Source organism: Macrotis lagotis, chromosome X (assembly GCF_037893015.1).
Source record: "Macrotis lagotis isolate mMagLag1 chromosome X, bilby.v1.9.chrom.fasta, whole genome shotgun sequence".
NCBI lineage: Eukaryota > Metazoa > Chordata > Mammalia > Peramelemorphia > Peramelidae > Macrotis > Macrotis lagotis.
The window spans coordinates 327,642,844-327,656,625 of record NC_133666.1 but is presented as its reverse complement, the minus strand read 5'-3'; the positions used below and the strand labels follow the sequence as shown (position 1 = coordinate 327,656,625).

Below are 13,782 nucleotides of genomic sequence, written 5' to 3'. Positions count from 1 at the left end.
TATATATATATATATGTGTGTGTGTGTGTGTGTGTGTGTGTGTGTGTGTGTGTGTGTATACATATATATATATATTGCTTTGTATATATTTTTGTTTATATGTTTTGTATATATACTAAACATTGCTATACACACACACACACACATATATATATATATATATACATATATATATATAGAGAGAGAGAGAGAGCAGTGTGTTCATTCTATTCCCTCTCTTAAGTAGATTGCAAGTTCCTTGAGGGCAGGGATAGTCTTTCATCTCTTTTTGTATCCCCAGGCAATAGGGAGCTATTTAATAAATGTTTATTGTAGGACTGGGTTCCTGCATTCCAGCTCCATTTAGCTGATAACAGATTAATTTTTAACAGAAACATTTACATAAAACAATATCGTCACTATCAAATAGAAGCTGAATATTATAGAATGAATTCATATCAAGAGGAAGATGGATAAGATGATGCCCTGTAAGGTCCCTACCAATTCTAAGTTTCTTTGAATACTTCTAGGTGGCATAGTACTCAGAGTGCTACACTTGGAGTCAGAAAGACCTGAGTTCAAATTTAGATTCAGATATTTATTAGCTGTAGGACCCTGGGCAAGTCACTTAATTCTGACTGTCTCAGTTGCCTCATGGGTAAAATGAATTAGAGAAGGAAATGGCAAATCCAGAAACCCTAAATAGGGTCACAAAGAGTCAGAAAAAAACTGAAAAGCAACAGCATGAATACTTTCTATATGCAGCTAATTTCTTGTCCTTTAGGAAAAATTATTTGGCCACAGAATCAAGGGATCATTAGAACAAGAGCTAGAAGAGGCTTCAGATGCCAATCTAGTCCAATCTCATCTTACAGATGAAAAAGCTGAGGTCAAGGTGTTAAATCACTTATCCAAGTTACTGGGGTGGGGGTGGGGGGGTAAGTAGGAAAGCTACAATTTGAACCTTTTGACTCCAGAGCCTACTGTCCCCTATTTCTCAAAGCAACAACAACAAAATTTAAATCTTTTTTAAACATCCATGTAATGAAGGCTTGTGTGGGTATGTCTAGATAACATGTCATAGAGACACACTCTGCCGAGGTCTTTGGAGATGTCCAGATTGCTTAAGCAAAGGCTTCTTCTCCCCCTACCACACAGGCAAAGTTAACCTCCTTTGATTTGCTAAATAAGGAACAGGTGTGGTCTTTGAAACTGGTGCGACTGAGCCAGTAGTCCACGTCTTTCTGCTGCTCCTACATCCAGAGGAGGAAGATTCCCCACTGCCTGGCCCCTCATAAACTGAGCAGCAAGAGGAGAAAGGCTTCCTTGCTCTGCTCTTTCTCTTTTACCATAGCTCTCTAAGAAATGGGTCTAGGGGTGTTTGTTTCTATTCTGCTTTGTTTGTTCTGTTTGGTTTCAAGTTATAAAGGAGATCCCCAAAGGACCATGGTGCAGAAACCCTAAGAAACTAGTGTTTGAGACTCAAGCTGGAGGGGGATTTCGTACTTGGAACTGGATCAATGTTCTATAGGATCCAAACTAAATAATTAACCTGATCCCCTTCCCCTCCCCAGAGAATGAGTTGGGGGCGTGGTTGGGGAATGAGTAGAGGATTGTATCTCTCAACATTTAGGGAGCAAATTTGTATATTGGTGATTATATTGTTTTATGTAAATATTTATGAATAAAAACGACTGTTAACTGAGACCGACTCCTAACATTCAATTTAATAAACATTTGTTAAACACCTATTATTTGCCAGGAAATGTGCAAGGGGTACACAAAAGGCAAAAGACAACTTTACTCTCAATGAGTTTCCTATGGGGGATGGGAGAGGAGAGGATAAGACGCCTACAAATATATACAAAGCAAGCTATGTTCAGTATAAATAGGGAATAATGTTTGTCCTTCATTTTTTTTAGGTTTTTGCAAGGCAAATGGGGATAAGTAGCTTGCCCAAGGCCACACAGCTAGGTAATCATTAAATGTCTGAGACCGGAATTGAACCCAGGTACTCCTGACTCCAAGGCCAGTGCTTTATCCACTACACCACCTAGCCGCCCCTGTCCTTCATTTTCAAAGAAGATCACAACATCAGAGAAGTGATGCCAGGACAAGCATGTGAGTTGGATTAGAGTGTGCGGGGATGCTGTGCTAAGTCACCAACCTCACTTTCTCCTCCAGAGTCATATGGGTCTAGTAGCCAGATATGAATCTGGAAGACTGGAGGTGGTCCTATATATAAGGCAATCAGGGTTAAGTGACTTGTCCAAGTCAAGTGTCTGAGGCCAGATTCAAACTACCATCCTCCTGACTCCAAGGCCAGTGCTCTATCTACTGTACCTTCTAGCTGCCCAAATAGGGAATAATTAACAAAAGAAAAGCCTACAACATCAGTAGGGGCTGGAGCCATTTGTAGAGAACCCTCAGTCCCCTTAAAAGTATCAGAGAACCCTGGGAGGGAAGAGTAAAATCTAATCTAACTGGCCTTCCAGGCAATGAGGGCCACCAACATAGTGTGCCTTCTATAAAATATCCAATTTTTTTTAAAATATTGCTTTTTCTCCGCCTTGTGGGAAATGTAACTCAAAGTTATTGCATGACCTATGTATCTAATTTTGTTGCATCATTATTAGGGCCTTAGTGCCAAACGCTGCAACCATTTGTCCCTGGGAATCTTTTAGTCTTGTGGTATTTGATGTGGAAATCCTTTATGCACAAGTCAAAATAAATGACATGATTACAATGACAATTCTACTCCTTCCAAAAGTTCAAGGTTATCAATAACTTTGAAGTTAGTTACCAGTGTCATTTATATAGACCCAGCTAGCATTTGACAGAAAATTGTTGCATCATATATGCAAACGTGGACTTCAACTAAAGGTCACATTTTATTCAAATTATCTTTTTATCTAATAAATGATTTGGTGCAAGATTAACGATAGCAGAGGGAAAATTATACGCTGTCACATGGGCACGAATAAAAACTGCCATCAGAAATTCATGAAAATGCAAGTTATTTATATTTTTACTTTGGGGTGAATGCAATTTTAATTAGTGTGATTAACTTGTGACTCTAGTCATCTTAATTATAGAGAAAATAGCTATACTTTTTATCATATTATTTTAGAGTGATTAAAATTTACTGGAGAAAAATTGCATAGGAAAGCAATTTACCTTTGTTTGGATTCTGCTCTGGTGACATTTGTTGCAGTTAAATGTACCATATTTTGCATCTTCAGTTGGTGGTAGTACTTTATCCTGAGCCGAGCAAGATTTAATCGAATTCTGACTGTGCTGTATGTCAGCCATTGCTGCATCGATTCATCAGAATACATCAAAGTTACTGTAAAAAATACTATAGTTGATGAACTAGAGTTGCTTCTTGGTTGCTCACTAGCCATTATTTCACAAGCTCATTTCTTTCAACTGCTTTCTTTGTCATGGAAAAATAGTGTCATTTTTTTCTAGCATTTCATCAGCACTGGTCAAACACTAGCTTATGCCAGTTTGACATTATGAAGAAATTGAGGTTGGCTTTTTTTTTTTACATTTAATAGTGTTTTTTCTGATTACACATAAAGATAGTTTTCAACATTCATTTTTATAAGATTTTAAGTTCCACATTTTCTCCTTCCCTTCCTCCCTCCCCTCTCCCCTTTCTAAGACAGACCAAGCAGTATGATATAGGTTATACAAATACAATCATACTAAAATATTTCCACATTAGTCAGGTTATAAAAGCAGGATCAGATGAAAAAAAGAAACCCCACAAGAAAGAAAAGACAAAAAACAAAAAAAAAAGTGAAAATAGTATGCTTTAATCTGCATTCAGATTCCACAATTCTTTCTTTGGATGTTGATAGCATTATTCATTGCAAGTCTTTTGGAATTGTCTTGGATCACTGAAATCACTGAGATTGTTGAGAAGAGCGGTCTATCAGCTGATCATCACATAATGTTGCTGTTACTGAACATTGTTCTCCTGCTCACTTCACTCAGCATCAGTTCATTTAATTCTTTTCAATGTTTTCTGAAATTTATTTGAGCAATGTTTCTAATAGAACAATAGTATTCCATTATATTCACATACCAAAATTTCTTCAATCTTTCCCCAACTGATGGGCATCACCTCAAAAAAAATTAAAGTTTTATAGCAGTTCAAAAACTGACTTTGCTATGTTTAATTAGGTGGAGACATGTAATGGCATGATGAAAAGAGTCTTGGTTATAGCATTGGATGATCTGGATTAATATCACTGCTCTATTCTGGGTAAATCTCTTTATTTCCTTGGGCCTCATTTTCCCTATTCGTAAAATCATAATCCTTTGACTAATGGATCCCTAGCCTCCTTTTCCTGCTCTAAATCCTTTGATTTTGTGAGCTTATTTTCAAGAAAAAGTTATCACCATTTCAAGACATCTCCTTTAAGAAACAAAGTAGGGCAAAAATGTAATCCTCAAAATGGACATACTGTATTTGAAAAATTGCTGTTGTTCAGTCATCTCTGACTCTTCATAACCCCATGAGTCATGGGTTTTTCTTGGTAAAGATACTGAGGTGGTTTTTGCTGTTTCCTTCTCCAGTTTTATTCAGTTTAGCGAGGTTAAGTGGCTTGTGTAAAGTCACATAGCTAGTAAGTGTCTGAGGTTATATTTGAACTCTGGTCTTTCTGGCTCCAGGCCTGTTTGTAAAATACATATTATACAAATATATTATATATATATATATATATATATACATATATGTATATATATGAGAGAGATACAGATATATTATTATAGATATAGATGTATGGTTTATATATGAAACAAAATAGTTCATACATAAACAATTATTATCATTTAAAAAGCAAACCTTAACTGAGAGCTATTATTGCCTTTCCCTTTATGTAAACTTTTAACAATTTAGAAGGTCATCTTTTATCTTAGTGTCTAGTTCTCTTTCCACTCTACCAATGCTAATTCAGAACCAATAGCCAGCAGATAATGACTTCCTTAAAATCATCGGCATATTGAATTTCATCGTAAGTTTGATTTTCACATACTTGTCGTTTGACCTAGTTCAGCTTTGTCCTTGCAAGTAAAAAAGTCTCTTCTCAATCTAATTAATGATCTTTTTTTTCAGAATGGAAGAATAAATCCTGGGCCATAAATTTTCTTTTTATAGACTTCAGCTGTTGAATCCTTTTGTTAGACACCTTTAAAATTAAAATGTTTTTGTTCTCCTAAGGAATAGAGTTTCTCTGGGTATTCTGTCACAAGCTCTATCATTTGTTCCCTCTACTTTCCCCCATTTCCTGATTTGGAAGATGGAAAAGAACATGAGGAGATATGAAGAAACAAGAAAAAAAGTAAGAAAAAGTTATGAGAGACATCAAACTGAACTCCAGATTGGAGGAGTCTGCACCTAAAGTTGTAGGTTCATCAAAATCCCAGCTTGAAATTCACTTCTTTTTCATTTATATAGGTTGTTTTTTATATCATTTCCCAAGAGCATTCAAGATATCCCTCCCTTCTCCCCTAAACTAACCTTTATATTGAAATTTGAAAGAAAGAAAAATTAGAAAATAAAGAAAAAAGCAGTTCAACAAAATAATACCTCTATCAAGGATGACAATGCACTAACTGGTTTCATATTTCTATCTCCCTAACCCCTGTTCAGACAAGAGAGGGAAGGGTCAAGTTAAGACTTTTTAACTTCATAGCATTCAATGTCAGTTTTGTTGTTGTTCTTCTTTCCATGAACATTATGTATATTGTTTTCCTGGTTCTGCTTTCTTCACATTTCCTCAGTTCAATTAAGTTTTCCTTTGTTTCCCCATATTCCTTATATACATACACACACACACACACACACACATATATTGTTTCTTATGGTAAAGTAACATTCCATCATGTCCACATACCACAAGTTGTTTAGGTATTCTTCAAGTTATCTGTATTAACTGTGTTTCTAGTTCTTTAAAATTTTTAAAATTATTGTTATATATTATGTTTTTTTCAGTCATGTCCAACTCTTCAGGACACAAATTGAAATCTTCCTAGCAAAGATACTAGAGTGGTTTGCCATTTCCTTCTCCAGCTCATTTTACAGTTGAGGAAACTGAGGCAAATAGCATTAAGTGATTTGCCCAGGGTCACACGCTAGCAAGTGTCTGAGGCCAGATTTGGACTCAGTAAGAGGATTTGTCCGCACTCCAAGCCTGGTGCTTTTTTGTACTATGGTGGCACCTAGATACCCTATTGCTATGTATATGTTGATATATGTCTAATAGGCCCAAGGGATCTGAAGCTTCCTACGGCCAGATCCCAGAGAAGGCCCTGAAAAGTCAGCAATGGGAGTTTCCAAGATCCAAGGCAGCCTAACCAAAAAGGATGTAGCCTGGCTCTGCTACAAAACTCCAGTCTAGGAACTAAAACAGGACTGACAAATAATAATAAAAAAAAAATCCAAGTCTAGAAAATCATCCCTCCCCCCTGAAAAGAAGAGAATAATTCTGTAAAAATAGCAATCAGAGATTAAAAGGGTGGGAAAATAGATTTTTTCACAAGTACCACAAGAATTACTAGATGAAAGGAAGAGATTGTTTCTTGTAGCCATTTTTCTTTAGAGGAGTGAGGGAAAGATCCTAGCCTAAACTCAACCTGTTATAAGTGATTATTGCCCTTCTGGATCCCTCCACTTTCTTTCCTAGGTGTAACCTTGGTGCCTTTTTGCCCTAACTTGGTCTCCAAGCTCTAACTATATCAGAAGCCACTCGAATTACCCCTATGTCTGCCCTGGATAGTCACCTGAAGTAGATTCTCTAGTTCAAATCTTTGGGTCAACTCTGGCATTAATGAATTATATGTCCTTACTATTATTACAAACAATCCAAGGACATACCAAAATATCAAGGTAGCCTTAGTAGCACCATCTCTACCACCCCTTCCCCCTTATTGGACAATACCATTTCAATATAAAGTATTAACAAGTATTACAGCTGTGACTCAGAGCAAACGGAATCCAATGCCTGACTTCCAAACACCCGGGCTAGAACCTTCCCTTCACTCCTTCATAGAAAAATGGCAACAAGTAACATTCCTGGAATGGATTTATCAAGTGTATTTCCCTCTCACCAAAAAGAACTTTCTATTTATGTAATAGAAAACTTTAAAATCCATTTATACTTTTGGTCAATGTGGGGACTTGTTTTTTTACTTAAATATACCTATTTATTGCAAAGGCTTGAATTTAATTTTTTTTAATAAAATGAGAAGTAGAGGGATAGGAGGTTAAGCAGAGACAAGGAGAGGGTGGCAAAAAAAAGGAAGGAATTTCACCAAGAACTCTTTTCTTAAAATTTCAGAGAAAAGAGCAGAAGTAAATGTAGAAAGATACATAGACAAACAGGACAGCTTTGAAAGCTACAGCTTGAATTTATTGAATTCCTGGAAAGAAAATTAAACTATAGAAAACAGAGATCTGCATTTCATAATCTTCTGCTCTACTCTGTCTTTGGAAATACCCATTTTATTTGTTCAAAATGAAAAATTTAAAACATCTAAGTCCTTCTCTTTTAACTATTTAAGCTCTACAGTTTCATTGTTGAAAATAATTTTGGGGAATGTCCTGAGTATAGTCATCTCTTCTTTTTAATTGTAGTTATTCTTACTACCACAAAAAAATGATGTCCAGGGGTCATCAGGAGTAGGGAAGGGGGGACAAGTGATGGGAAAAGAAGGATAGTAATAAATGAAAACATATTTTCAGTCCCTTCTGTCCCATAGAATTAAGTAGCTGGAATCTCTTGACCTCTTACTTTCTTATTAAAGGTCTCAGGACACAGTGTCAAGAAAGTGAGTCAAAACTATTTGGGAAAAAAGTGATAGGTAGAAACTACTATTGTATATAATTGGAAAACAATTAAAATGTTTTTAAAAACTATATGGAAAAAGAGCAGGGTAAAATATGAGAAAGATAGGTCTGTTGTTATGACTTTGGGGAGGACTCGGCTTTGAAATCCTTCACTGAATTTAATTAAGTTAAAAGCAGCATAATGGACTTAGATAAATTTCTAAAAAGAAATAAGGAGTCTAATATTCTAAATGTAGTCAACCATCACTCTCCAGGACAAATAGAGTATTTCTACAGACCTAGACAGCTTATTAACCCATTTTTAAAAAGAGGCATTAACAACACATTGTGCTAATTTTAAAACAATTCTTCTGAACAGGCTCCATTGACCTCTCTGTTAACTGACATGGTCCATGAGTAGCATGTTCTGCTTAATTTAATTTTCTAACCATATGAAGGTTAAGCCATTTTCATTTCCCAATGATTTTTAAGGCTTTCTGCTTTCTATCTTTGGGCTTTCTACATAAAAAGTCTACCATTTTGATCTGAGAAAGCAGAAATGATTCTCTCTCTCTAAACTAGCCATCTCCATCTGGCATCCAACAGGTACTTGATACATGTTTGTCAAATTGTACTAAATTTAGATCCAGAGGCAGCTTCAGATTTTCATTTTCATCACTATCTTTTTAAACTGATTACTTCAAAAAATATTTTCTACTCGCCCTGCTGTTTTTCAGAACTACCTTCCACCCTCTTACATTTTCTGTAGGGCTTTATTTCTGAAAAAGCTGTTATTTTTCATGGACTTCTAAAACTTCCTGCCTTTGTGAAGTTTCAGGGAAAGATTTTTGTTATTGCTGCCTGGTTTATTCTACATAACTAAAGTCATCAGAAAGAAACAACTGTAACTGTATTTTTACGAGGTCCTTTTTCAAAGGGCATTGACACCATAGTTGATGGTCTGGTTACTAGACTGAAGATTTGTGGTCAGCAACACGTTGTATTTCTAAAAATTCATAATGAGCTGTTGAAGTATCTGACTCTGCACACCTGAAAGCCAGTTTGGAAGGAAGAAAAAGATCCTTTCAGCCTAAATAGGAGGCCCATTACCTCAAACTATTTTCCATATAAATTGTGTTATTAAAAGTTCTAGATTTTCATAACTCATTCCCCCACTCCCTCCCTGACTATCTAACCTTGACTCTACTGTCTCGTCTTTTACCCCACCTCAGCCATTATCCTGTTCCACCATGGACAACTGATCTAGGATGACTTCATCAGAGAATATACCATGAAAGTTAACCTTTGTTAGAATCAAATCAACTTGCATTTATTTATTATGTACACTTCATAAAGGAAAGTTCTGGTTTTATTTTCATCTTTCTATATCCAGTCCCTAATATAGTACCTTGAACATGTTTAATAATTAATAAATATTAGTGAATTGTATTAAATCCAATTAGACAATCATCATTTTCATCACCCAACTCTCCCAGGTCTTTCTCCTTATACATTTAATAATAATAGGCATTTATATAATGCACTAAAGTTTGTAATATTTATATATACATATATATATATATATATTATTATCCTATTAGAGTCTTATAACAATACTGTGAGGTAGGTAGTACAGGGACAATTTCCCCAAATTGAAAAATGAAGAAATTAAAGATCATAGAGGTTAAGAACTTTTTCCTACGGTCACACAGCTAGCACCTGTCTGAGGTGAATCCTTGGAGCCTCTCTTTTGATTACGTCAGGCTGCCTGTCTTTGGTCACTGGACTGAAGAACAGCCTAAAGGTTTTGTCATGAGCCTGAAACATATCCTATAAGTCAGACCAGTTGGGTTTTAAAAGCTCTATCCAAGTTCCAGGACATATATATATATATATATATATATATATATATATATATATATATATATATATATGCCTCTGCCAACACAAATGTGGATACTGTCAGCTAGAGCTGGCCAGATTCAGGAAGAGAATACCTAATGGGTTGCCATTAGCCACAGCTCAACTTAGGAAGAGAGGTCTCTGGTGGACAATGCCCAGAGCTTTCTGGAGAGCAGTTAAAACCAGCTTGCCTTTAAGATATCTGTTGTGCTCCAGCTACCTACTAAGCCGAGCAAAGAATTTGTCCTGCCCTGAGCACATGTATTCTGAATTAGCTTAGCAGACCTACATAGCCAACTCCAGGAAGGTAAAGATTTCAAGCTGTTTATAAGAAGCACACTGCAGGTTTCCTGGGCCTTGTTCCAAGCCTAAAATGCATCCCCTTTTCAGTAAAAAGAATAGAACTAGGCACAAGTCTTCACCAAAATTGGGGGACCAGAGGGAGGAGAAAGATTTAAAAAAAATTTATTGCTGTCTTTTGTTAAATCACTTTTACTATTCAACGTGTCTCCTTCAACTCCATCTCCCTCCTTTTGAGAACCATCCCTCATAACAAAGAATTTTTTAAAAGAAGAAAAAGAAATGACAAAACTAACCAAGTTCAAGTTTTTAGACTGTCTTCCATATTCAGTCTCCCCTTCACCAATCATTCCATCACATACATATACACAGATACACAGACACAGAGACACACACTCACATAGATACACACACACACACACACATCCATCAACAACAAAGGGAGTTATATGCTCCTATTTCTTCTTTAGGGTCAAAATTGATCATCATCCCTCCCCCACATTCAGTTTTATATGTGTTGTGTGTGTGTGTGTGTGTGTGTGTGTGTGTGTGTTCTTTCCATTCCATTCCCATTGTTCTAACCTTTGAATATACTATTTTCCTGGTATAAACTTCAAGAAAGAAAACATTTATTGGGTGTTGACCAGGATATCTGGTTCTGGTCTGAGCTGCTGATTTGTACATATCTCTATTGTCTTCTACACCTCACATTTAAAAAGTACTTTAAGACTTCTGAAGCATTTTCCTCACAACAGTCCAATGAAATAGGAAATACAGGCAATATTATGCCTTCTTTACAGGAAATTAAGTCCCAGAGAAGCTAAGCAAAATGCCAATGGGAACCTACTTCAAGTCCCAGTTGATGACCCAGATATCCATCGCTCTGGTTATCTGGTTTCAAGAAACTCAATTAAACAAAATACCAGACTCATTTGGAGCAGACTCATTCATTATCAAGTTTTTGTCAGCCATGAAATAATTCTAACAAAAAAACTGATGCTTTGGTTCTGCAAGTATATTTTCCACTGTAACTATATTGATAAGCCAAAATTTCTGTGAGTTGCTCAAATTTGTCCTTTGTTTTTAAAGAGGATTAGGACATCAAGGAAGTAATACCATAATATGTAAGTGAATTTGGATTGAAGTGAGGCTGGACTGTGCAAAGTCACCAACCTCACTCTCTCCTATGGGGCTGTGGATCCAATGGTCAGATATGGATCAGGATGACTAAAGATGTCCCTGGATGTAATGGAGTCCTTGACCTTTAAGCTAAGACAGGACAAGTAATGGGTTGCAGTGGAAAGACCAGGGGAGTTTAGAGATCTGGGTTTGAATCCTACCTCTGCTACTAGTAGCATGAATATGGACAAGTCATTTTACTTCCCATTACACTATAAAATATGGATAAAAATGGACAATAATGAATGTTGTTAGTCTGATATGAAATAATATATGAAGTGTTTGGTGAATGAATCTTAGAAGGCAATATAAATGTCTTTGTTAATATGAAAGGGGGTTGACAAAAGTTTGTCAAAGGCAAAGAAATATAGAGGGGGGAAGAGACCCCCCTTGCACAAATTTGGAAGTTAATATTCTTTGCTTTATCTTCCCCTAGTTCTTTGGTTGACTTCTGTGCTCCTCCTCCTTATCTTTTGATGCTCTTATTTCTGGGGTACCTGCCCTGGGCTTTCCATAGCCTGGAAATTATCCCCTATCCAATTACCATTAAGTTTTACCCCTCTCCTGACCAGCTTCTCCAGGTCTAGTGCTTATCAAGCTCCTTCCTCAGTGAAAATTTTTCTACATAGCATTTTATCCTCCTAGATTTTAGTTTTATGCCCTCCAGTATGGCAATTAGCTAATAGGATCAATTAATCCTGGCTAATGCATGAAAAAAATAAAAGGATTATATGAGACCCCCCTCTCACTTTGCAAACATGCATTTAAATGCAAACATTTAAACAGTTGCTCTTTGAAGATTATGCCACATTTTTTATTTAAATCATTAGTCATGGTAGCAGTTTTAGTCTATATAAGGGAGATATTTGGTCTTTTTGAATACAAATATATTTAGGTTTGACCTTGGAAAGAATGATGGTTTAATTTTATCTTAATTCCTAATGTAGAATTATAAGGTCAGAGGGTTTAGAATGAGAGTGGTTTTTAAAAATCATCCACTACAATCCTATTATTTTAACAGATGAAGAAACTGAGGCCCAGAGATAGGAAGCAAATTTCTCAGGGTCACATAGTTATGCCCTCTTGGCACAACCTTTATTATAAAAAAAAAAATCTTCATTTACACATCCTAAAAAAAATACCCACCACATATACAAATAGAGTCCAAGGTCTCCTGCATCTCTTACATACTCTGAGCCCTATGAGGAGCTGCTATGATGAGCCAGGTGCAAGCTTCTCTAGTGATTACATGCTTGAATTGATTGCTTCAAGTTTTCCCCTGCAGTGCTGTGGATAATCCACACTAGGGAGATGCCTAACCCCCTTCCATTTTCTCTGAAGTGATTTAAAGCAGATATGATGTTTGCTGTCCCTTACCACTTTATTTAGATTTGTAGACATAGTTTTTATGGGGTTTTGTATCAAAAGATCTGAACTTGAAATGCCGCAGTAGTGCCAGCAGTACTGTTTTATTTGTAAACTCTAAAGATTAAGCCATATCTATGTTTTTATTGAAGGAGAAATTAATACATTTTCCTTTTTATCAAATAGCTTTTCAAATATTTGAAAACTTCTAAAAGTTTTATTTTTAAATGCAGGGTTTAGTCTGGACCCAGCTCCTAAAACTATTCGTTGATCTATCCTTTCAGTCATATCTAAAATATTGGAGTTGACCATTTTCTTCTCCAGCTCATTTAATGGACTGAAGATGATGATGATAATGATGATGTTGTCCTTCATTCTCAAAGAAGTCCATGACATCAGGGAGGTAATGCCATGACAAGTACATGAATTTGATTGTGTGTGGGGGGGGTGTTGCTCTGCTAAGTCACCAGTCTCACTTTCTCCTCCAGAGTGAAGATGGCCCTGGATGGGAGCAATCAGGGTCAAGTGACTTGCCCAATGTCAGTGAGGTACTCTTGACTCCAGGGCAGATGCCCTATGCACTATGTCATCTAACTGCCTCTATCATTTTCCTCCTCCTCCTCCTCCTCCTCCTCCTCCTTTTCCTTCAAAATCTGGCTGGGGGCTGCCCCTGCATGAAACCTTTCCTGATCCCTCCATAGATAAGGAAACTGAGTCAAACAGGATTAAGTGACTTACCCAGGGTCACACAGCTAATATGTGCCTGAGACCAAAGATGAATTCAGATAGAATTATATACCTTCAATGGATGGCCAACAGGAACAATTAGCTCACAGTAAAAACATTGAATAAGATGGCATAATAACTACAAAATCGCTACACAGTAGCTACAAAATATTTCCTCTCATAAACCTGGGGCACATTCTGGATTTACACAGTAGGTAGAATAAGAAGCTATATAGACTGATGAGACCAAAAACAGAGAATACATATGACCTGGCACCTGAGGGCTCCAAGGGCATTTATCTTCTTTTTCATCTTAATAGTATTTTTTTCAGTTACATGTAGAGACAGTTTCAACATTCATTTCTGTAAAATTTTCTCCCTCCCTCCCTCCCTCCTTTCCTCTCCCTCTTCCTTGTCAGCAAGCAATCTGATATGCTTTTTATCTTCTTTCTGTACTCTCATGCTGCTCCACCTGGGTGCAGCATCTCTCC

General features: G+C 36.5%; 1 long non-coding RNA gene across 1 annotated transcript in view; it reads left to right on the top strand.

The window, feature by feature from the left end:
• LOC141499924 (uncharacterized) overlaps positions 1-4,684 on the top strand; it is a 44,450-nt gene extending 39,766 nt beyond the window's left edge. The window contains exons 2-3 of the long non-coding RNA XR_012471800.1: positions 1,902-2,100; positions 4,171-4,684. This is a non-coding gene — a long non-coding RNA (uncharacterized LOC141499924). The remainder of the gene's footprint in view (positions 1-1,901; positions 2,101-4,170) is intronic.
• Positions 4,685-13,782: the final 9,098 nt, after the last annotated feature.